The sequence below is a fragment of the Kogia breviceps genome, chromosome 1, assembly GCF_026419965.1.
Source record: "Kogia breviceps isolate mKogBre1 chromosome 1, mKogBre1 haplotype 1, whole genome shotgun sequence".
Classification (NCBI taxonomy): Eukaryota; Metazoa; Chordata; class Mammalia; order Artiodactyla; family Physeteridae; genus Kogia; species Kogia breviceps.
In genome coordinates, this window is record NC_081310.1 from 88197634 (window position 1) to 88222395 (window position 24762).

Consider the following 24762-nt stretch of genomic DNA (forward strand, 5'->3'; position numbering starts at 1 on the left):
GATGGGGGGAAGGGATAGTTAGGGAGTTTGGGATCGACGTGTACACACTGCTATATTTAAAATGGATCACCAACAAGGACCTACTGTATAGCACAGGAAACTCTGCTCGATGCTATGTGGCAGCCTACATGGGAGAGGAGTTTGGGGGAGAATTGATACATGTATATGTATGGCTGAGTCCTTTGCTGTGCACCTGAAAGGATCACAACATTGTTAATTGGCTATACTCCAATATAAAATAAAAAGTTAAAAAAATTGCAGTTTCAACATCTCCCAGGAATATTACCTTTAAACAGACAATCTGAAATTTCCAGACCAGCACTAGCGAGTTTGAACAAAGAATAGACAAGTGTTGCTCACCGCCGGTTCTACAAGGATTGTCATAACCCTGTTAAGTTGTAACTGTTAAATCGCTGACCAACAGAGCACTTTGAGAGGAAATAAAGACGATAACAGGATGAGGCCCTCTGTGCTTTGGACAAGAAGCCTTCTTAGATAGTTAGATGTATACCCCAGGAAGAATTTTATTGAACCCAGATTCTTGCATCTTCCCATGTGATAAAATAAAATTTATATTTTAAGGCCTACCGTACGACCCTGCAATCCCACTACTGGACATATACCCTGAGAAAACCATAATTCAAAAAGAGTCATGCACCAGAAATGTTCATTGCAGCTCTATTTACGATAGCCAGGACATGGAAGCAACCTAAGTGTCCATCAACAGATGAATGGATAAAGATGTGGCACATATATACAATGGAATATTACTCAGCCATAAAAAGAAATGAAACTGAGTTATTTGTAATGAGGTGGATAGACCTGGAGTCTGTCATACAGAGTGAAGTAAGTCAGAAGGAGAAAAACAAATACCGTATGCTAACACATATATATGGAATCTAAGAAAAAAAATGTCATGAAGAGATAACTGATAGGATAGGAATAAAATACAGACCTACTAGAGCATGGACTTGAGGATATGGGGAGGGGGAAGGGTAAGATGTGACGAAGTGAGAGTGGCAAGGACATATATACACTACCAAATGTAAATTAGATAGCTAGTGTGAGGCAGCCGCATAGCACAGGGAGATCAGCTCTGTGCTTTGTGACCACCTAGAGGGGTGGGATAGGGAGGGTGATGCAAGAGGGAAGAGATATGGGAACATATGTATATGTATAACTGATTCACTTTGTTGTAAAGGAGAAACTAACACACTATTGTAAAACAGTTATACTCCAATAAAGATGTTTAAAAAAAAAAGGCTGGACAAGAAAATTTAAACATAAAATTCTCTCTCTGTGTCTGTTTGGGCCTCCTCCCTTCCTCCCTAATGTGTAGTGTGCATATGCGTTACACATTAGCCAGACCTCTTCCAAGATGGGAATGCCTGCTCAACTATAAGATCATTTTTTTCCCTTTCTTCTGATGCTAGCAATGTAAGTTCTTTTTTTTTTTTTTTCATCTGTATTGGAGTATAATTGCTTTACAATGGTGTGTTAGTTTCTGCTTCATAACAAAGTAATCAGCTATACGTACACATATATCCCCATGTCTCCTTCCTCTTGTGTCTCCCTCCAACCCTCCCTATCCCACCCCTCTAGGTGGTCACAAAGCACCGAGCTGATCTCCCTGTGCTATGTGGCTGCTTCACACTAGCTAGCTATTTTACATTTGATAGTGTATATATGTCCATGCTACTCTCTCACTTCGTCCCAGCTTCCCCTTCCCCTTCTCCGTTTCCTCAAGTCCATTCTCTACGTCTGCATTTTTATTCCTGTCCTTCCCGTAGGTTCTTCAGAACCATATATATATATATATATATATATATATATATATATATATATTTTAAAGATTCCACATATATATGTTAGCATACGGTATTTGTTTTTCTCTTTCTGACTTAGTTCACTCTGTATGATGGGCTCTAGGGCCATCCACCTCACTACAAATAACTCAATTTCGTTTCTTTTTATGGCTGAGTAATATTCCATTGCATATATGTGCCACATCTTCTTTATCCATTCATCTGTTGATGGACACTCAGGTTGCTTCCATGTCCTGGCTATTGTAAATAGAGCTGCAATGACTATTGTGGTACATGACTCTTTTTGAATTATGGTTTTCTCAGGGTATATGCCCAGTAGTGGGATTGCTGGGTTGTATGGTAGTTCTATTTGTAGTTTTTTAAGGAACCTCCATACTGTTCTCCATAGTGGCTGTATCAATTTATATTCCCACCAGCAGTGCAAGAGGGTTCCCTTTTCTCCACACCCTCTCCAGCATTTATTGTTTCTAGAGTTTTTGATGATGGCCAATCTGACCGGTGTGAGATGATATCTCATTGTAGTTTTGATTTGCATTTCTCTAATGATTAATGATGTTGAGCATTCTTTCATGTGTTTGTTAGCAATCTGTATATCTTCTTTGGAGAAATGTCTATTTAGTTCTTCTGCCCATTTTTGGATTGCGTTGTTTGTTTTTTTTGTTATTGAGCTGCATGAGTTGCTTATAAATTTTGGAGATTAATCCTTTGTCAGTTGCTTCATTTGCAAATATTTTCTACCATTCTGAGGGTTGTCTTTTGCTCTTGTTTATGGTATCCTTTGCTGTGCAAAAGCTTTTAAGTTTCATTAGGTCCCATTTGTTTATTTTTGTTTCTATTTCCATTTCTCTAGGAGATGGGTCAAAAAGGATCTTGCTGTGATTTATGTCATAGAGTGTTCTGCCTGTGTTTTCCTCTAAGAGTTTGATAGTGTCTGGCCTTACATTTAGGTCTTTAACCCATTTTGAGTTTATTTTTGTGTGTGGTGTTAGGGAGTGTTCTAATTTCATACTTTTACAGGTAGCTGTCCAGTTTTCCCAGCACCACTTATTGAAGACGCTGTCTTTTCTCCAGTGTATATCCTTCCCTCCTTTATCAAAGATAAGGTGACCATATGTGTGTGGGTTTATCTCTGGGCTTTCTATCCTGTTCCATTGATCTATATTTCTGTTTTTGGGCCAGTACCATACTGTCTTGATTACTGTAGCCTTGTAGTATAGTCTGAAGTCAGGGAGCCTGATTCCTCCAGCTCCGTTTTTCATTCTCAAGATTGCTTTGGCTATTCGGGGTCTTTTGTGTTTCCATACAAATTGTGAAATTTTTTGTTCTAGTTCTGTAAAAAATGCCAGTGGTAATTTGATAGGGATAGCATTGAATCTGTAGATTGCTTTGGGTAGTAGAGTCATTTTCACAATGTTGATTCTTCCAATCCAAGAACATGGTATGTTTCTCCAACTATTTGTATCATCTTTAATTTCTTTCATCAGTGTCTTATAGTTTTCTGCATACAACTCTTTTGTCTCCTTAGGTAGGTTTATTCTTAGATATTTTCTTTTTGTTGCAATGGTAAATGGGAGTGTTTTCTTAATTTCCCTCTCAGATTTTTCATCATTAGTGTATAAGAATGCCAGAGATTTCTGTGCATTAATTTTGTATCCTGCAACGTTACCAAATTCATTGATTAGCTCTAGTAGTTTTCTGGTAGCATCCTTAGGATTCTCTGTGTATAGTATCATGTCATCTGCAAACAGTGACAGCTTTACTTCTTCTTTTCCTTTTTGGATTCATTTTATTTCTTTTTCTTCTCTGATTGCTGTGGCTAGAACTTCCAAAACTATGTTGAATAAGAGTGGTGAGAGTGGGCAACCTTGTCTTGTTCCTGATCTTAGTGGAAATGGTTTCAGTTTTTCACCATTGAGAATGATGCTGGCTGTGGGTTTGTCATATATGGCCTTTATTATGTTGAGGAAAGTTCCCTGTATGCCTACTTTCTGCAGGGTTTTTATCATAAATGGGTGTTGAATTTTGTCAAAAGCTTTCTCTGCATCTATTGAGATGATCATATGGTTTTTCTCCTTCAGTTTTTTGATATGGTATATCACGTTGATTGATTTGCGTATATTAAAGAATCCTTGCATTTCTGGGATAAACCCTACTTGATCATGGTGTATGATCCTTTTAATGTGCTGTTGGATTCTGTTTGCTAGTATTTTGTTGAGGATTTTTGCATCTATGTTCATCAGTGATATTGGCCTGTAGTTTTCTTTCTTTGTGACGTCTTTGTCTGGTTTTGGTATCAGGGTGATGGTGGCCTCGTAGAATGAGTTTGGGAGTGTTCCTCCCGCTGCTATCTTTTGGAAGAGTTTGAGAAGGATAGGTGTTAGCTCTTCTCTAAATGTTTGATAGAATTCTCCTGTGAAGCCATCTGGTCCTGGGCTTTTGTTTGTTGGAATATTTTGAATCACAGTTTCAATTTCAGTGCTTGTGATTGGTCTGTTCTTATTTTCTATTTCTTCCTGGTTCAGTTTCAGCAGCTTGTGCATTTCTATGAATTTGTACATTTTCTCCAGGTTGTCCATTTTATTGGCATACAGTTGCTTGTAGTAATCTCTAATAATCTTTTGTATTTCTGCAGTGTCCGTTGTTACTTCTTCTTTTTCATTTCTAATTCTATTGATTTGAGTCTTTTCCCTTTTTTTCTTGATGAGTCTGGCTAATGGTATATCAATTTTGTTTATCTTCTCAAAGAACCAGCTTTTAGTTTTATTGATCTTTGCTATTGTTTCCTTCATTTCTTTTTCATTTATTTCTGATCTGATCTTTATGATTTATTTCCTTCTGCTAAATTTGGGGTTTTTTTGTTCTTCTTTCTCTAATTGCTTTAAATGCAAAGTTAGGTTGTTTATTCGAGATGTTTCCTGTTTCTTAAGGTATGATTGTATTGCTATAAACTTCCCTCTTAGAACTGCTTTTCCTGTATCCCATAGGTTTTGGGTCGTGGTGTCTCCATTGTCATTTGTTTCTAAGTATTTTTTTATTTTCTCTTTGATTTCTTCAGTGATGACTTCGTTATTAAGTAGTGTATTGTTTAGCCTCCACGTGTTTGTATTTTTTACAGATCTTTTCCTGTAATTGATATCTAGTCTCATAGCGTTGTGGTCGGAAAAGATACTTGGTGTGATTTCAATTTTCTTAAATTTGCCAAGGCTAGATTTGTGACCCAATATATGATCTATCCTGGAGAATGTTCCATGAGCACTTGAGAAAAATGTGTATTCTGTTGTTTTTGGATAGAATGTCCTATAAATATCAATTAAGTCCATCTTGTGTAATGTATCATTTAAAGCTTGTGTTTCCTTATTTATTTTCATTTTGGATGATCTGTCCATTGGTGACAGTGGGGTGTTAAAGTCCCCTACTATGATTGTGTTACTGTCGATTTCCCCTTTTAAGGCTGTTAGTATTTGCCTTATGTATTGAGGTGCTCCTATGTTGGGTGCATAAATATTTACAATTGTTATATCTTCTTCATGGATCGATCCCTTGATCATTATGTAGTGTCCTTCTTTGTCTCTTGTAATAGTTTTTATTTTAAAGTCTATTTTGTCTGATATGAGAATTGCTACTCCAGCTTTCTTCTGATTTCCATTTGCATGGAATATCTTTTTCCATCCCCTTACTTTCAGTCTGTATGTGTCCCTGGGTTTGAAATGGGTCTCTTGTAGACAGCATATATATGGGTCTTGTTTTTGTATCCATTCAGCCAGTCTGTGTCTTTTGGTGGTAGCATTTAATCCATTTACATTTAAGGTAATTATCGATATGTATGTTCCTATTACCATTTACTTAATTGTTTCGGGTTGTTCTTGTAGGTCTTTTTCTTTTCTTGTGTTTCTTGCCTAGAGAAGTTCCTTTAGCATTTGTTGTAGAGCTGGTTTGGTGGTGCTGAACTCTCTCAGCTTTTGCTTGTCTGTAAAGGTTTTAATTTCTCCATCAAATCTGAATGAGATCCTTGCTGGGTAGAGTAATCTTGGTTGTAGGTTTTTTTCCTTCATCACTTTATATATGTCCTGCCACTCCCTTCTGGCTTGTAGAGTTTCTGCTGAAAGATCAGATGTTAACCTTATGGGGATTCCCTTGTGTGTTATTTGTTGTTTTTCCCTTGCTGATTTTAATATGTTTTCTTTGTATTTAATTTTTGACAGTTTTATTATTATGTGTCTTGGCATGTTTATCCTTGGGTTTATCCTGTATGGGACTCTGTGCTTCCTGGACTTGATTGACTATTTCCTTTCCTATATTAGGGAAGTTTTCAACTATAATCTCTTCAAATATTTTCTCAGTCCCTTTTTCTCTTCTTCTTCTGGGACCCTATAATTTGAATGTTGGTGCATTTAATGTTGTTCCAGGGGTCTCTGAGACTGTCCTCAGTCCTTTTCATTCTTTTTTCTTTATTCTGCTCTGCAGTAGTTATTTCCACTATTTTATCTTCCAGGTCACTTATCCGTCCTTCTGCCTCAGTTATTCTGCCATTGAGCCCATCTAGAGTATTTTTCATTTTGTTTATTGTGTTGCTCATCGTTGCTTGCTTCCTCTTTATTTCTTCTAGGTCCTTGTTAACTGTTTCTTGCAATTTGTCTATTCTATTTCTAAGATTTTGAATCATCTTTACTATCATTATTCTGAATTCCTTTTCAGGTAGACTGCCTATTTCCTCTTCATTTGTTAGGTCTGGTGTGTATTTATCTTGCTCCTTCTTCTGCTGTGTGTTTTTCTGTCTTCTCATTTCACTTATCTTACTGTGTTTGGGGTCTCCTTTTTGCAGGCTGCAGGTTCGTAGTTCCCGTTGATTTTGGTGGCTGTCCCCAGTGGCTAAGGTTGGTTCAGTGGGTTGAGTAGGTTTCCTGGTTGGGGGGGACTAGTGCCTCTGTTCTGGTGGATGAGGCTGGATCTTTTTTTTCTGGTGGGCAGGTCCACGTCTGGTGGTGTGTTTGGGGATGTCGGTAGCCTTATGATTTTAGGCAGCCTCTCTGCTAATGGATGGGGCTGTAGACCTGTCTTGCTCTTTGTTGGGGATAGGGTGTCCACCACTGTTCGTTGTTGGTTCTTGAGTGAAGCTGGGTCTTGGTGTTGAGATGGAGATCTCTGGGAGATTGTTGCCTTTTGATAGTGCATGGAGCTGGGAGGTCTCTTGTGGACCAGTGTCCTGAGGTTGGTTCTCCCACCTCAGAGACACAGCCCTGGTGCCTGGCTGGGGCGCCAAGAGCCTTTAATCCCCACGGCTCAAAATAAAAGGGAGAAAAAATATAAAGGAAAGAAAAGGAAGGAAGGAAAGAAGGAAGGAAGGAGAGAGGGAGGGAAGGAAGGAAGGAAGAAAGGAACGAAGAAAGGAAGGGAGGAAGGAAGGAAGAAAGGAAGGAAGAAATGAAGGAAGGGAGAAAGCAAGAAAGGAAGGAAGGAAGGAGGAGAGGAAGAGAGGAAGGAAGGGAGGAAGGAAGGGAGGAAATAAAGTAGGATAAAGTATAGTTATTAAAATAAAAAATAATTATTAAGAAGAAAAATTTCAAAAAAAAAATCCTTTTTTTTTTTTTTTTTTTTTTTAACATTTATTGGAGTATAATTGTTTTACAATAGTGTGTTAGTTTTCCCTCTACAACAAACTAAATCAGTTATACATACACACATGCTCCCACATCTCCTCCCTCTTGCATCACCCTCTCTCCCACCCTCCCTATCCCACCCCCCCAGGCGGTCACAAAGCACAGAGGTGATCTCCCTCTGCTATGCAGCAGCTTCCCACCAGCTATCTAATTTACATTTGATAGTGTATATATGTCCCTGCCACTCCCCCACTTCGTCACAGCCCACCCCTCCCCCTCCCCATATCCTCAAGTCCATGATCGAGTAAGTCTGTGTTTTATTCCCGTCCTACCACTAACCTCTTCATGACATTTTTTTCCCTTAGAGTCCATATATATGTGTTAGCATACGGTATTTGTTTTTCTCCTTCTGACTTACTTCACTCTGTATGACAGACTCCAGGTCCATCCACCTCATTATAAATAACTCAGTTTCATTTCTTTTTATGGCTGAGTAATATTCCATTGTATATATGTGCCACATCTTCTTTATCCATTCATCTGTTGATGGACACTTAGGTTGCTTCCATGTCCTGGCTATTGTAAATAGAGCTGCAATGAACATTTTGGTACATGAGTCTTTCTGAATTATAGTTTTCTCAGGGTATATTCCCAGTAGTGGGATTGCTGGGTCGTATGGTAGTTCTATTTGTAGTTTTTTAAGGAACCTCCATACTGTTCTCCATAGCGGCTGTATCAATTTACATTCCCACCAGCAGTGCAAGAGGGTTCCCTTTTCTCCACACCCTCTCCAGCATTTATTGTTTCTAGAGTTTTTGATGATGGCCAATCTGACCGGTGTGAGATGATATCTCATTGTAGTTTTGATTTGCATTTCTCTAATGATTAATGAGGTTGAGCATTCTTTCATGTGTTTGTTAGCAATCTGTATATCTTCTTTGGAGAAATGTCTATTTAGTTCTTCTGCCCATTTTTGGATTGCGTTGTTTGTTTTTTTGTTATTGAGCTGCATGAGTTGCTTATAAATTTTGGAAATTAATCCTTTGTCAGTTGCTTCATTTGCAAATATTTTCTCCCATTCTGAGGGTTGTCTTTTGGTCTTGTTTATGGTATCCTTTGCTGTGCAAAAGCTTTTAAGTTTCATTAGGTCCCATTTGTTTATTTGTGTTTTTATTTCCATTTCTCTAGGAGATGGGTCAAAAAGGATCTTGCTGTGATTGATGTCGTATAGTGTTCTGCCTATGTTTTCCTCTAAGAGTTTGATAGTGTCTGGCCTTACATTTAGGTCTTTAACCCATTTTGAGTTTATTTTTGTGTGTGGTGTTAGGGATTGTTCTAATTTCATACTTTTACATGTAGCTGTCCAGTTTTCCCAGCACCACTTATTGAAGAGGCTGTCTTTTCTCCACTGTATATCCTTCCCTCCTTTATCAAAGATAAGGTGACCATATGTGTGTGGCTTTATCTCTGGGCTCTCTATCCTGTTCCATTGATCTATATTTCTGTTTTTGTGCCAGTACCATATTGTCTTGATTACTGTAGCCTTGTAGTAGAGTCTGAAGTCAGGGAGCCTAATTCCTCCAGCTCCATTTCTCGTTCTCAAAATTGCTTTGGCTATTCGGGGTCTTTTGTGTTTCCATACAAATTGTGAAATTTTTTGTTCTAGTTCTGTAAAAAATGCCAGTGGTAATTTGATAGGGATTGCATTGAATCGGTAGATTGCTTTGGGTAGTATAGTCATTTTCACAATGTTGATTCTTCCAATCCAAGAACATGGTATATTTCTCCACCTATTTGTATCATCTTTAATTTCTTTCATCAGTGTCTTATAGTTTTCTGCATACAAGTCTTTTGTCTCCTTAGGTAGGTTTATTCCTAGATATTTTATTCTTTTTGTTGCAATGGTAAATGGGAGCGTTTTCTTAATTTCACTCTCAGATTTTTCATCATTAGTGTATAAGAATGCCAGAGATTTCTGTGCATTAATTTTGTATCCTGCAACTTTACCAAATTCATTGATTAGCTCTAGTAGTTTTCTGGTAGCATCCTTAGGATTCTCTATGTATAGTATCATGTCGTCTGCAAACAGTGACAGCTTTACTTCTTCTTTTCCTATTTGGATTCCTTTTATTTCTTTTTCTTCTCTGATTGCTGTGGCTAGAACTTCCAAAACTATGTTGAATAAGAGTGGTGAGAGTGGGCAACCTTGTCTTGTTCCTGATCTTAGTGGAAATGGTTTCAGTTTTTCACCATTGAGAACGATGCTAGCTGTGGGTTTGTCATATATGGCCTTTATTATGTTGAGGAAAGTTCCCTCTATGCCCACTTTCTGCAAGGTTTTTATCATAAATGGGTGTTGAATTTTGTCAAAAGCTTTCTCTGCATCTATTGAGATGATCATATGGTTTTTCTCCTTCAGTTTGTTGATATGGTGTATCACATTGATTGATTTGCGTATATTGAAGAATCCTTGCATTCCTGGGATAAACCCCACTTGATCATGGTGTATGATCCTTTTAATGTGCTGTTGGATTCTGTTTGCTAATATTTTGTTGAGGATTTTTGCATCTATGTTCATCAGTGATATTGGCCTGTAGTTTTCTTTCTTTGTGACGTCTTTGTCTGGTTTTGGTATCAGGGTGATGTTGGCCTCATAGAATGAGTTTGGGAGTGTTCCTCCCTCTGCTATCTGTTGGAAGAGTTTGAGAAGGATAGGTGTTAGCTCTTCTCTAAATGTTTGATAGAATTCGCCTGTGAAGCCATCTGGTCCTGGACTTTTGTTTGCTGGAAGATTTTTAATCACAGTTTCAATTTCAGTGCTTGTGATTGGTCTGTTCATATTTTCTATTTCTTCCTGGTTCAGTCTCGGCAGGTTGTGCATTTCTAAGAATTTGTCCATTTCTTCCAGGTTGTCCATTTTATTGGCATACAGTTGCTTGTAGTAATCTCTAATAATCTTTTGTATTTCTGCAGTGTCAGTTGTTATATCTCCTTTTTCATTTCTAATTCTATTGATTTGAGTCTTCTCCCTTTTATTCTTGATGAGTCTGGCTAATGGTTTATCAATTTTATTTATCTTCTCAAAGAACCAGCTTTTAGTTTTATTGATCTTTGCTATTGTTTCCTTCACTTCTTTTTCATTTATTTCTGATCTGATCTTTATGATTTCTTTCCTTCTGCTAAATTTGGGGTTTTTTTGTTCTTCTTTCTCTAATTGCTTTAAGTGCAAAGTTAGGTTGTTTATTCGAGATGTTTCCTGTTTCTTAAGGTATGATTGTATTGCTATAAACTTGCCTCTTAGAACTGCTTTTGCTGTATCCCATAGGTTTTGGGTCGTTGTGTCTCCATTGTCATTTGTTTCTAAGTATTTTTTGATTTCCTCTTTGATTTCTTCAGTGATCACTTCGTTATTAAGTAGTGTATTGTTTAGCCTCCATGTGTTTGTATTTTTTACAGATCTTTTCCTATAATTGATATTTAGTCTCATAGCGTTGTGGTCGGAAAAGATACTTGATACGATTTCAATTTTCTTAAATTTGCCAAGGCTAGATTTGTGACCCAATATATGATCAATCCTGGAGAATGTTCCATGAGCACTTGAGAAAAATGTGTATTCTGTTGTTTTTGGATGGAATGTCCTATAAATATCAATTAAGTCCATCTTGTGTAATGTATCATTTAAAGCTTGTGTTTCCTTATTTATTTTCATTTTGGATGATCTGTCCATTGGTGAAAGTGGGGTGTTAAAGTCCCCCATTATAATTGTGTTGCTGTCGATTTCCCCTTTTAAGGCTGTTAGTATTTGCCTTATGTATTGAGGTGCTCCTATGTTGGGTGCATAAATATTTACAATTGTTATATCTTCTTCATGGATCGATCCCTTGATCATTATGTAGTGTCCTTCTTTGTCTCTTGTAATAGTCTTTATTTTAAAGTCTATTTTGTCTGATATGAGAATTGCTACTCCAGCTTTCTTCTGATTTCCATTTGCATGGAATATCTTTTTCCATCCCCTTACTTTCAGTCTGTATGTGTCCCTAGGTCTGAAGTGGGTCTCTTGTAGACAGCATATATATGGGTCTTGTTTTTGTATCCATTCAGCCAGTCTGTGTCTTTTGGTGGTAGCATTTAATCCATTTACATTTAAGGTAATTATCGATATGTATGTTCCTATTACCATTTACTTAATTGTTTCGGGTTGTTCTTGTAGGTCTTTTTCTTTTCTTGTGTTTCTTGCCTAGAGAAGTTCCTTTAGCATTTGTTGTAGAGCTGGTTTGGTGGTGCTGAACTCTCTCAGCTTTTGCTTGTCTGTAAAGGTTTTAATTTCTCCATCAAATCTGAATGAGATCCTTGCTGGGTAGAGTAATCTTGGTTGTAGGTTTTTTTCCTTCATCACTTTATATATGTCCTGCCACTCCCTTCTGGCTTGTAGAGTTTCTGCTGAAAGATCAGATGTTAACCTTATGGGGATTCCCTTGTGTGTTATTTGTTGTTTTTCCCTTGCTGATTTTAATATGTTTTCTTTGTATTTAATTTTTGACAGTTTTATTATTATGTGTCTTGGCATGTTTATCCTTGGGTTTATCCTGTATGGGACTCTGTGCTTCCTGGACTTGATTGACTATTTCCTTTCCTATATTAGGGAAGTTTTCAACTATAATCTCTTCAAATATTTTCTCAGTCCCTTTTTCTCTTCTTCTTCTGGGACCCTATAATTTGAATGTTGGTGCATTTAATGTTGTTCCAGGGGTCTCTGAGACTGTCCTCAGTCCTTTTCATTCTTTTTTCTTTATTCTGCTCTGCAGTAGTTATTTCCACTATTTTATCTTCCAGGTCACTTATCCGTCCTTCTGCCTCAGTTATTCTGCCATTGAGCCCATCTAGAGTATTTTTCATTTTGTTTATTGTGTTGCTCATCGTTGCTTGCTTCCTCTTTATTTCTTCTAGGTCCTTGTTAACTGTTTCTTGCAATTTGTCTATTCTATTTCTAAGATTTTGAATCATCTTTACTATCATTATTCTGAATTCCTTTTCAGGTAGACTGCCTATTTCCTCTTCATTTGTTAGGTCTGGTGTGTATTTATCTTGCTCCTTCTTCTGCTGTGTGTTTTTCTGTCTTCTCATTTCACTTATCTTACTGTGTTTGGGGTCTCCTTTTTGCAGGCTGCAGGTTCGTAGTTCCCGTTGATTTTGGTGGCTGTCCCCAGTGGCTAAGGTTGGTTCAGTGGGTTGAGTAGGTTTCCTGGTTGGGGGGGACTAGTGCCTCTGTTCTGGTGGATGAGGCTGGATCTTTTTTTTCTGGTGGGCAGGTCCACGTCTGGTGGTGTGTTTGGGGATGTCGGTAGCCTTATGATTTTAGGCAGCCTCTCTGCTAATGGATGGGGCTGTAGACCTGTCTTGCTCTTTGTTGGGGATAGGGTGTCCACCACTGTTCGTTGTTGGTTCTTGAGTGAAGCTGGGTCTTGGTGTTGAGATGGAGATCTCTGGGAGATTGTTGCCTTTTGATAGTGCATGGAGCTGGGAGGTCTCTTGTGGACCAGTGTCCTGAGGTTGGTTCTCCCACCTCAGAGACACAGCCCTGGTGCCTGGCTGGGGCGCCAAGAGCCTTTAATCCCCACGGCTCAAAATAAAAGGGAGAAAAAATATAAAGGAAAGAAAAGGAAGGAAGGAAAGAAGGAAGGAAGGAGAGAGGGAGGGAAGGAAGGAAGGAAGAAAGGAACGAAGAAAGGAAGGGAGGAAGGAAGGAAGAAAGGAAGGAAGAAATGAAGGAAGGGAGAAAGCAAGAAAGGAAGGAAGGAAGGAGGAGAGGAAGAGAGGAAGGAAGGGAGGAAGGAAGGGAGGAAATAAAGTAGGATAAAGTATAGTTATTAAAATAAAAAATAATTATTAAGAAGAAAAATTTCAAAAAAAAAATCCTTTTAAGAAAAAAAAAAAAAGAAGAAAAATTTCTATTAAAAAAACCCAGAAAAACGGGTCGGTCTAACCCTAGGACAAATGGTGAAAGCAAAGCTATACAGACAAAATCTCACACAGAAGCACACACATACACACTCACAAAAAAAAAGGGGGGGGGGACATAATAGTATATCTTGCTCCCAAAGTCCACCTCCTCAATTTGGGATGATTCGTTGTCTATTCAAGTTTTCCACAGATGCAGGGCACTTCAAGTTGATTGTGGAGCTTTAATCCGCCGCTTCTGAGGCTGTTGGGAGAGACCTCCCCCTCTCCTCTTTGTTCGCACAGCTCCTGGGGTTCAGCTTTGGACTTGGCCCCGCCTCTGCATGTAGTCGTCTGAGGGCGTCTGCCCTTCGCTCAGACAGGACGGGGTTAAAGGAGCAGCTGATTTGGTGGCTCTGGCTCACTCAGGCTGGGGGGAGGGAGAGGGCACAGGTGCAGGGCGAGTCCGCGGCGGCAGAGGCCGATGTGACGCTGCGCAGGCCCAAGGCGCGCCGCGCGTTCTCTCAGGGAAGCTGTCCCTAGATCCTGGGACCCCGGCAGTGGCGGGCTGCACGGGCTCCCGGGAGGGGCTGTGTGGAGAGTGACCTGTGCTCGTACACAGGACTCTTGGTGGCGGCAGTAGCAACCCTAGTGTCCCACACCCGTCTCTACTGTCCGTGCTGAGAGCTGCGGCTCGCGCCCGTTTCTGGATCTCCTTTACGCGGTGCTCTTAATCCCCTCGCGCCCGAGGAAGCAAAGAGGCAAGAAAAAGTCTCTTGTCTCTTCGGCAGCTCCGCGCCCGTTTCTGGGGCTCCTTTAAGCGGCGCGCTTAATCCCCTCTCCTTGTGCCCAGGAAGCAAAGAGGGAAGAAAAGGTCTCTTGCCTCTTCGGCAGCTCCAGACTTCAACCGGACTCCCTCCCGGCCAGCCGTGGCGCACTAACCCCTTCAGGCTGTTTTCACTCTGCCAACTCCAGACCTTTCCCTGGGATCCGACTGAAGCCCAAGCCTCAGTTCCCAGCCCTGCCCGCCCCGGCGGGTGAGCAGACAAGGCTCTAGGGCTGGTGAGTGCCGGTCGGTACAAATCCTCTGCGGGAATCTCTCTGCTTTGCCCTTTGCACTCTGTGGCTGTGCTCTCCTCTGTGGCTCTGGAGCTTCCCCCTCCGCCACCCGCAGTCTCCGCCCGCGAAGGGGCTTCTAGTGTGTGGCAATCTTTCCTCCTTCACGGCTCCCTCCCACTGGTGTAGGTCCCGTCCCTATTCTTTGTCTCTGTTTATTCTTTTTTCTTTTGCCCTACCCAGGTACGTGGGGAGTTTCTTGCCTTTTGGGAGGTCTGAGGTCTTCTGCCAGCGTTCAGTGGGTGTTCTATAGGAGAAGTTCCACGTGTAGATGTATTTCTGATGTCTCTGTGAGGAGGAAGGAGATCTCCGCGTCTTACTCTTCCGCCATCTTTAAGCTGTCTCAATACTTCCCCAGCATCACTTATTGAAGAGACTGTCTTTCCTCCATTGTATATCCTTGCCTCCTTTTTCATAGATGAGTTGACCATAGGTGCGTGGGTTTACCTCTGGGCTTTCTATCTTGTTCCATTGATCTATGTTTCTGTTTTTGTGCCAGTACCATATTGTCTTGATTACTGTAGCCTTGTAGTATAGTCTGAAGTCAGGGAGTCTGATTGCTCCAGCTCCGTTTTTTTCCTCAAGACTAATTCGGCTATTCGGAGTCTTTTGTGTCTCCATACAAATTTTACAATTTTTTGTTCTAGTTCCATAAAAAATGCCATTGGTAATTTGATAGGGATTGCATTGAATTTGTAGATTGCTCTGGGTAGTATAGTAATTATCACAATATTCATTTTTCTAATCCAAGAACATGGTATATCTCTCCATCTGTTGGTATCACTTTAACTTCTTTCATCAGTGTATTATAGTTTTCTGCATACAGGTCTTTTTTCTCCCTAGGTAGGTTCATTCCTAGCAATTTTATTCTTTTTGTTGCAATGATAAATGGGAGTGTTTCCTTAATTTCTCTTTCAGATTTTTCATCATTAGTGTATAGGAATGCAAGAGTTTTCTGTGTATTAATTTTTTACCCTGGAACTTTACCAAATTCATTGATTAGCTCTGGTAGTTTTCTGGTGGCATTTTTAGGATTCTCTATGTGTAGTATCATGACATCTGCAAACAGTGACTGATTTACTTCTTCTTTTCCAATTTGTATTCCTTTCATTTCTTATTCTTCTCTGATTGCCAAGGCTAGGACTTCCAAAACTATGTTGAATAAATTGGTGAGAGTGGACATCCTTGTCTTGTTCCTGATCTTAGTGGAAATGCTTTCAGTTTTTCACCATTGAGAATGATGTTTGCTGTGGGTTTTTGGTATATGGCCTGTATTATATTTAGATAGGTTCCCTCTATGCCCACTTTCTGGAGAGCTTTTATCATAAATGGCTGTTGAATTTTGTCAGAAGCTTTTTCTGCATCTATTGAGATGATCATATGGTTTTTATTCTTCAGTTTGTTAATGTGGTGTATCACATTGATTGATTTGCATATATTGAAGAATCCTTGCATCCCTGGGATAAATTCTACTTGATCATGGTGTATGATGCTTTTAATGTGTTTTTGGATTCTGTTTGCTAGTATTTCATTGAGGATTTTTACATCTATATTCATCAGTGATATTCATCTGTAATTTTCTTTTTTTGTAGTATCCTTGTCTGGTTTTGGTATCAAGGTGATGGTGGCCTCATAGAATGAGTTTGGGAGTGTTTCTTCCTCCGCAATTTTTTGGAAGAGTTTGAGAAGGGTGGGTGTTAGCTCTTCTCTAAATGTTTGATAGAATTTACCTGTGAAGCCATCTGGTCCTGGACTTTTGTTTGTTGGAAGATTTTTAATCACAGTTTCAATTTCATTACTTGTGATTGGTCTGTTCATATTTTCTATTTATTCCTGGTTCAGTCTTGGAAGGTTATACCTTTCTAAGAATTTGTCCATTTCTTCCAGGTTGTCCATTTTATTGGCATAGAGTTGCTTGTAGTAGTCTCTTAAGATGCTTTGTATATCTGCGGTGTCTGTTGTAACTTCTCCTTTTTCGCTTCTAATTTTATTGATTTGAGTTGTCTTCCTCTTTTTCTTGATGAGTGTGGCTAATGGTTTATCAATTTTGTTTATCTTCTCAAAGCACCAGCTTTTAGTTTTATTGATCTTTGCTATTGTTCTCTTTGTTTCTATTTCATTTACTTCTGCTCTGATCTTTATGATTTCTTTCCTTCTGCTAACTTTGGGTTTTGTTTGTTCTTTCTCCAGTTTCTTTCTGTGTAAGGTTAGATTATTTATTTGAGATTTTTCTTGTTTCTTCAGATAGGCTTGTATAGCTATAAACTTCACTCTTAGAACTGCTTTTGCTGCATCCCATAGGTTTTGGATCGTCATGTTTTCATTGTCATTTGTCTCTAGGTATTTTTTGATTTTCTCAGTGATCTCTTGGTTATTTAGTAGTGTAGTGTTTAGCCTCCATGTGTTTGTGTTTTTTACGTTTTTTCCCCTGTAATTCATTTCTAATCTCATAGTGTTGTGGTCAGGAAAGTTGCTTGATATGATTTCAATTTTCTTAAAATTACCAAGGCTTGATTTGTGACCCAAGATGTGATCTATCCTGGAGAATGTTCCATGTGCACTTGAGAAGAAAGTGTAATCTGCTGTTTGGGGATGGAATGTCTTATAAGTATCAATTAAATCTATCTCATCTATTGTGTCATTTAAAGCTTCTGTTTCCTTATTAATCTTCTGTTTGGATGATCTGTCCATTGGTGTAAGTGAGGTGTTAAAGTCCCCTACTGTTATTGGGTTACTGTCAATTTCTTCTTTTATAACTGTTAGCAGTTGACTTGTGTATTGAGGTGCTCCCATGTTGGGTACATATATATTTATAATTGTTACATCTTCTTCATGGATTGATCCCTTGATCATTATGTAGTGTCCTTCCTTGTCTCTTGTAACATTCTTTATTTTAAGGTCTATTTTATCTGATATGAGTAGTGCTACTCCAGCTTTCTTTTGATTTCCATTTGCATGGTATATCTTTTTCCATCCTCTAACTTTCAGTCTGTATGTGTCCCTAGGTCTGAAGTGGATCTCTTGTAGACAGCATATATATGTGTCTTGATTTTGTATACATTCAGCAAGCCTGTATCTTTTGGTTGGAGCATTTAATCCATTCACGTTTAAGGTTAATTATCAATATGTATGTTCATATTACCATTTTCTTAATTGTTTTGGGTTTGTTTTTGTAAGTCCTTTTCTTCTCTTGTGTTTCCCACTTAGAGAAGTTCCTTTAGCATTTGTTGTAGAGCTGGTTTGGTGGTGTTGAATTCTCTTAGCTTTTGTTTGTCTGTAAAGCTTTTGATTTCTCCATTGAATGTTAATGAGATCCTTGCCAGGTAGAGTAATCTTGGTTGTAGGTTCTTCCCTTTCATCACTTTAAGTATATCATGCCACTCCCTTCTGGCTTGTAGAGTTTTGCTGAGAAGTCAGCTGTTAACCTTATGGGAGTTCCCTTGTATGTTTTTTGTCATTTTTCCCTTGCTGCTTTCAATAATTTTTCTTTATCTTTAATTTTTGCCAATTTGATTGCTATGTGTCTCAGCGTGTTTCTCCTTGGGTTTATCTTGTATGGGACTTGCTGTGCTTCCTGGACTTGGGTGGCTATTTCCTTTCCCATATTAGGGAAATTTTTAACTCTGATCTCTTCAAATAGTTTCTCTGGTCCTTTCTCTCTCTGTTCTCCTTCTGAGACCCCTATAATGTGAATGTTGTTGCATTTAATGTTGTCCCAGAGGTCTCTTAGGCTGTCTTCATTTCTTTTCATTCTTTTTTCTTTATTCTGTTCTGCAGCAGTGCATTCCACCATTCTGTCTTCCAGGTCACTTATCCGTTCTTCTGCCTCAGTTATTCTGCTATTCATTCCTTCCAGTGTAGTTTTCATTTCAGTTATTGTATTGTTCATCTCTGTTTGTTTGTTCTTTATTTCTTCTAGGTCATTGTTAAACATTTCTTGCATCTTCTCAATCTTTGCCTCCATTTTTTTTCTGAAGTCCTGCATCATCTTCACTATCATTATTCTGAATTCTTTTTCTGGATTGTTGTCTATCTCCACTTCATTTAGTTATTTTTCTGGGTTTTTTTCTTGTTCCTTCATCTGCTACATAGCCCTCTGCCTTTTCATCTTGTCTATCTTTCTGTGAATGTGGTTTTTGTTCCACAGGCTGCATGATTGTAGTTCTTGTTGCTTCTGCTGTCTCCCTGGACTTTATTGACTATTTCCTTTCCCATATTAGGGAAGTTTTCAACTATAATCTCTTCACATATTTTCTTGGACCCTTTTTTTTCCTCTTCTTCTGGGACCCCTATAATTTGACTGTTGGTGCGTTTAATGTTGTCCCAGAGGCCTCTGAGACTATCCTCAATTGTTTTCATTATTATTTTTTTATTCTGCTCTGTGGTAGTTATTTCCATTATTTTATCTTCCAGGTCACTTCTGGAGAATTTTAAATTTCATTTTTTGTGTTGTTCATCATTGTTTGTTTGTTCTTTAGTTCTTCTAGGTTCTTGTTAAACATTTCTTGTATTTTCTCCATTCTATTTCCACTATTTTGGGTCATCTTTACTATCATTATTCTGAATTCTTTTTCAGGTAGACTGCCTATTTCCTCCTCATTTGTTTGGTCTGGTGGGTTTTACCTTGCTCCTTCATCTCATTGTGCTTAACTTGCTGTGTTTGGAGTCTCCTTTTTGCAGGCTGCTGGTTCATAGTTCCTGTTGTTTTTGTTGTCTACCCCCAGTGGGTAAGGTTGGTTCAGTGGGTTGTGTAGGCTTCCTCATGGAGGGGACTGGTGCCTATGTTCTGGTGGGTGAGGCTGGATCTTTTCTTTCTGGTGGGCAGGACTGTGTCCAGTGGTATGTTTTGGGGTGTCTGTGAGTTTATTATTATTTTAGGCAGCCTCTCTGCTAATGGGTGCTGTTGTGTTCCTGTCTTGCTAGTTGTTTGGCATTGGGTTTCCAGCACTGTACCTTGCTGGTCATTGAGTGGAGCTGGGTCTTAGAATTGAGATGGAGATCTCTGGGAGGGCTTTCACCGTTTGTTATGTGGAGCTGGGAGGTCTTTGGTGGACCAATGTCCTGAACTCAGCTCTCCCACCTCAGAGGCTCAGGACTGATACCTGGCTGGAGCATCAATACCCTGTCAGCCACATGGCTCAGATGAAAAGGGAGAAAGAAAGAAATAAAGAAGGAAGGAAAGAAGGAAGGAAGGAAAGAAAGAAAGAGAGAGATGAAGGGAGAGGGATGGAGAGAGGGAGGGAGGGAGAGAGAGAGAGAGAGAAAGAAAGAAAGAGGGAGGGACAAAGGGAAGGAGGGAAGGAAAGAAAGAAAGAAAAAATAAAATAAAGTTATTAAAATAAGAAATAAGAAAAAAATTTTTTAAATTAAAAAGTAACGAATAGAAGAAAAATGAAAGAAATAAAGAAGAGAGCAACCAAACCAAAGAACAAATCCACCAATGATAATAAGTGCCAAAAACTATACTAAAGATAAAAATTAAAAAACCCACAAGATACGGACAGATAGCACCCTATGCAAATGGTAAAAGCAAAGCTATACAGACAAAATCACACAAAGAAGCATATACATACACACTCACAAAAAGAGAAAAAGGAAAAAATATATGTATCTATATATAAAAGAAAGGAAAATAGCAACCAAATCAATAAACAAATCTACCAATGATAATAAGATCTAAATACTAAACTAAGGTAAACATAAAGCCAGAAACAAATTAGTTGCAGAAAGCAAACCCCAAGTCTACAGTTGCTGCCAAAGTCCACAACCTCAATTTTGGTGATTCGTTGTCTATTCAGGTATTCCACAGATTCTGGGTACAGCAAGATGATTGTGGAGGTTTAATCCACTGCTCCTGAGGCTGCTGGGAGAGATTTCCCTTTCTCTTCTTTGTTTGCACAGCTTCTGGGGTTCAGCTTTGGATTTGGCCCTGCCTCTGCGTGTATTTCACCTGAACGTGTCTGTTCTTCAGTTAGATAGGACAGGGTTAAAGGAGCAGCTGATTATGGGGCTCTGGCTCACTCAGGCCAGGGGGAGGGAGGGGTATGGAATGCTGGGCGAGCCTGCAGCGGCAGAAGCTGGTGTGATGTTGCAGCAGCCTGAAGCATGCCATGTGTTCTCCAGGGGAAGTTGTCCCTGGATCACAGGACCCTGGCAGCGGCAGGCTGCACAGGCTTCCAGGATGGGAAGTGCGGATAGTTTCCTGTGCTTGCACACAGGCTTCTTGGTGGCTCCAGCAGCAGCCTTAGCATTTCATGCCCATCTCTGGTGTCTGTGCTGATATCCACCGCTTCTGCCCATCTCTGGATCTCGTTTAGGCAGTACTCTGAATCCCCTCTCCTCGCGCACCCCGAAACAATGGTGTCTTGCCTCTTAGGCAGTTCCAGACTTTCTCCTGGACTCCCTCCCGGCTAGCCATGGCGCACTAGCCCCCTTCAGGCTGTGTTCTCGCAGCCAACCCCAGTCCTCTCCCTGGGGTCTGACCTCCGAAGCCCGAGCCTCAGCTCCCATCCCCGACCCGTCCCAGCCAGTGAGCAGACAAGCCTCTCAGTCTGGTGAGTGCTGGTTGGCACTGATCCTCTGTGTGGGAATCTTTCCACTTTGCCCTCCACACCCCTGTTTCTGTGCTCTCCTCCGTGGCTCCGAAGCTTCCCCCCCATCACCCCCCGTCTCTGCCAGTGAAGGGGCTTCCTAGTGTGTGGAAACTTTTCCTTCTCCACAGCTCTCTCCCAGAGGTGCAGGTCTCATCCCTATTCTTTTGTCTCTGTCTTTCCTTTTTTCTTTTGCCCTACCCAGGTATGTGGGGAGTTTCTTGGCTTTAGGGAAGTCTGAGGTCTTCTGCCAGCGTTCAATAAGTGTTCTGTAGGAGTTGTTCCACATGTAGATGTATTTCTGATGTATTTGTTGGGAGGAAGGTGATCTCCACGTCTTGCTCCTCCTCCATCTTGAAGGTGTCTCTGCAATGAAGTTCTTAAAAGAATAACATTCTTTCCCAACTCTGTAGGGGGTCGTGGTGACTTGCTGACTGCTTTGTATGCACTTACCTGGTCTCTATATCTTTGGTGAACTTTATGTAAAATATCTATATGTCATTTTAATGTACAACCCTTTGTCTCAAAAAGTGTATATGACTGTGCCTTCGACTTCTAACAGGCAGAACAGTTCTCAGAGCTTCTGAGAATGTCTCCCAGGTTACAATCCCCAGTTTGGCTTGAATAAAATTCCCTCTTTTCTGCTTAACTTGATTGTTAATTGAATTTTCATCGACACATACATAGAAAAACATTAAAATTGTTAACTTTAGATAGCTGGTCTTTGTCACTAGCAGTGATCTGTTACCAAGCTGTATGATTGACTGCATATATTCTCTAGTCAAAAATCATATATACTTATATAAACTGTCTCCTTTCCTACCTTCCTACCTACTTGCCCTGCTCCTTGATTCAAAGGGCATTTCTGAATCTTTTCTGCCCAAAGTCCTAGAGAAGTTATGACCAGTTGGAACTTTGTTTCCCCACCTTCCTTCTCTGTCCACATAACACACACCCTCTCAGATTCCATTCCTAGGTGGGCAGCTATCTCTGTCCATCCTGCTTCCATGACAACACTGCCATGTGGCTGCCCACCTGCCCACAGGTCTCTCCTAAGGTTTCACAGTATATCAGTCCCCCTGGGCCTCTCACCAGGCCTCCACTCTGCTTACTCTCTTTTCGTTCCCCCTCTCAGAAAGTATTAAGGCTGGGCAGCCCGCTGGAGCCTGAGGTTTCAAGGCCTAGGCTTTCTTCACAATCATCTCGACTCTGACTCTTGACAATTCTGACCCAGGGTGAAATTAAAACAGTAGTTTCCCGCTTCCCTTTCCTTCCCACGCCCCAATTCTTCTCAGCATATCCTATGAGCCTCAGAAGGAGAAGGCTCTCTGGTTAAAAAGGATATCAAAGCTATTCTAATACTTCAATGGGAACACCCACTATCTCTAGACTCCCTTCAAACCTCAAGATATTTGCCTTTGGAGGTTGGGAGTTGCTAGTTGCCAATTCCCCCCTCCTCCCCCTTCACATTCCCTTCAAACAAAGCTTTTCTGTCAGGTTTTTGACCCTGATGAAGATTTTTTTAACTGGAATCCTTTTTTTTTCTTCCTTTTTCCCCTTCTTCTCTAATTCTGAAGGATCTTTTGTCTTCTGAGCAAAAGAACTGAGAGATTTGGAGGGCTGCTGGGGTTTTTTCTTTCTTTCCCTTGTAAGTAATTGGGAAAGAGTTTTAAAAAAGAGGAAAAAAAATCTGAAGGAGAGAAGATAGAAGAAAACCCAATATAAACCTATTTTCTTTCTTAAAAAAATATTTTAATAGAAAAAAGAGAAAGGTCTTGAAAATATGAAAAGAAAAGAAGGACTTTGAAGAGGAGAGGACCTTGGAGAGGTAACAGAGAAAATGAGGGAGGGCTGGAGAGAAAGGCCTTGAGGAAATGAGAGAGAAGAGCTTGAGGAAGATGGACCTTGAGAAATGCATGATCAGAAGGGGAAAAAAGATGGGATATGATGGAGATGCCCGTTCCCCAGGCTGTGTATACACTGGACAGTTTCTCCAACTTAGAGCGAACAGAAAGAACTAGAAGTCCTCCCTGAGGTGGTAAAGGGAGCTCTCTTCTCCTTGCACACCCATGGCACTTAACAGTGCCTAGTATACAGTAAATGCTCAATAAATGCAGGGTGGAACAAAACAAGGTGGTTATGGGTGATTGCGTTTTTTTTGTTTCTGTTTTTTCTTCTTCCTCCAGGACCCAACAACAGGTTGGTTGGAAAACAGACAAGGCAGAAGCAAAGAGCTCAGGCCAACCTCACCTGATGGAGATCAGGTTGTGCCAGGCTCACGAACAGAGGTCACCTTTTGTCAACCTCTTCTTGTCTCACCCTACCATCTTCCCTGGGCTTAGTTCTCACCCTCGTCTGGCTGGGCATCACTCATCCAACAAAACGCTATCAGTGCTCAATTACTCGCACGTAGGTTTCTGACTTTGGATATTATCCATGGTAAAATCTTAATCCCAGGCAGGTTGATTCCCTTTGCCACCCAGAACGTCTCGGTTGTCAGTCTTGGTGTGAGCAGGGAATTAGAAACTCATTTAAATAGCAGTCCAAGTCAACTCTAATAAGCAAGGCAAATCTGATTATTATCATCAGTATTGCCACCATGATGCATTCCAAAGTTAAAAAAGAAAATCAGTGGCTGGGTGTTATCCCTGTCAAGGCTCCCCCTCTACTGGGTCAATTGGGAGTTAACTGTATTTACCGACAGCCTTTAATCTGGGGGACTCAGCTCTCCACAGCCTCTGGTCCATATTTACAGTACCTCTAAAAGGAAGATTAAATACAATTTATATTATTTGTTACTTAAAATAACAGCCGACATTTTTGTAGCTGCTGGCTTACTATGTGCCAGGCACTATGCTATATGTTTTATATATTTTAACTCATTTAATTTATTCATTACAAAAAAGACTTGAGGCAGCATACATAGAGTCAATGATATAAACAATAAATTAAGAGATGACCTGAGACATTGTGTGGGGATGGTGGTGATTAGGCAAGCCGGGAAAGAGAATAAGCACAGGAGAAATAAACTGAGGGTGGGGTAAAGTCATAATACTAAATATATGCCACACGATCCTGGGTGCCTCATCGGAGATGAATTGCAAGGTTAGCCTTGAGCTTCCAAGCAGCACGTGTAAAGAGGACACATTCATAATTAGTGATGCAATTTACAGTACCCATAAAATAAAAACTAACCAGTGCCTTAGGAAAAGTACCACTACAGAACCTTCTTCTGTGGATCCTCATACAAAGTCACTGTGATGTGTTGAACCATGTCCTGGGCAACATCCCTACCATAAATACAATAAGGAGATTCACAGTGCTGCCCCTTAGAACATTCCTCAGGGCAGGCTGATGGCACAGTGACAAAGGCTCAGCTCAGTAAAAGCAATTGTTCGAGGGGCCAAAACCGTTCGGTCTCAGTTTGCCACTCTCTGACGGTCAGGCTTAGTCTAAGAATAAAATTTAGAGTATCTGGAGGAATGGACTGGAGGTGGGTGATAATAGTGGCGAGAGAGGGGTTGGAAAGCTGCAGATGTAAAATAGGACTCTTGCGACTTAGCTATTCCGGCCTTCAGTTCAGAACTGCATCCTGAGATGAGAGGAAGAAAGAACATCACAGCCTTCTTTGATATCCAGGATTTCTTGGGAGGCATCTGAAGGCAGGGGAAGGCAGAACTCAAAAGATGATTTCCC

The 24762-nt window shown here is 40.1% G+C and overlaps 1 long non-coding RNA gene across 3 annotated transcripts in view; it reads left to right on the forward strand.

Annotated features, from left to right (window-relative positions):
• LOC136794529 (uncharacterized) overlaps positions 1-24762 on the forward strand; it is a 38416-nt gene that overhangs the window by 11221 nt on the left and 2433 nt on the right. For 2 of the 3 annotated variants that reach the window (XR_010841476.1, XR_010841478.1), the window contains one exon: positions 23253-23475. This is a non-coding gene — a long non-coding RNA (uncharacterized lncRNA). Of the gene's footprint in view, positions 1-22825; positions 22895-23252; positions 23476-24762 lie in introns of those variants that run through there. The other variant, XR_010841479.1, reaches the window with a different exon arrangement.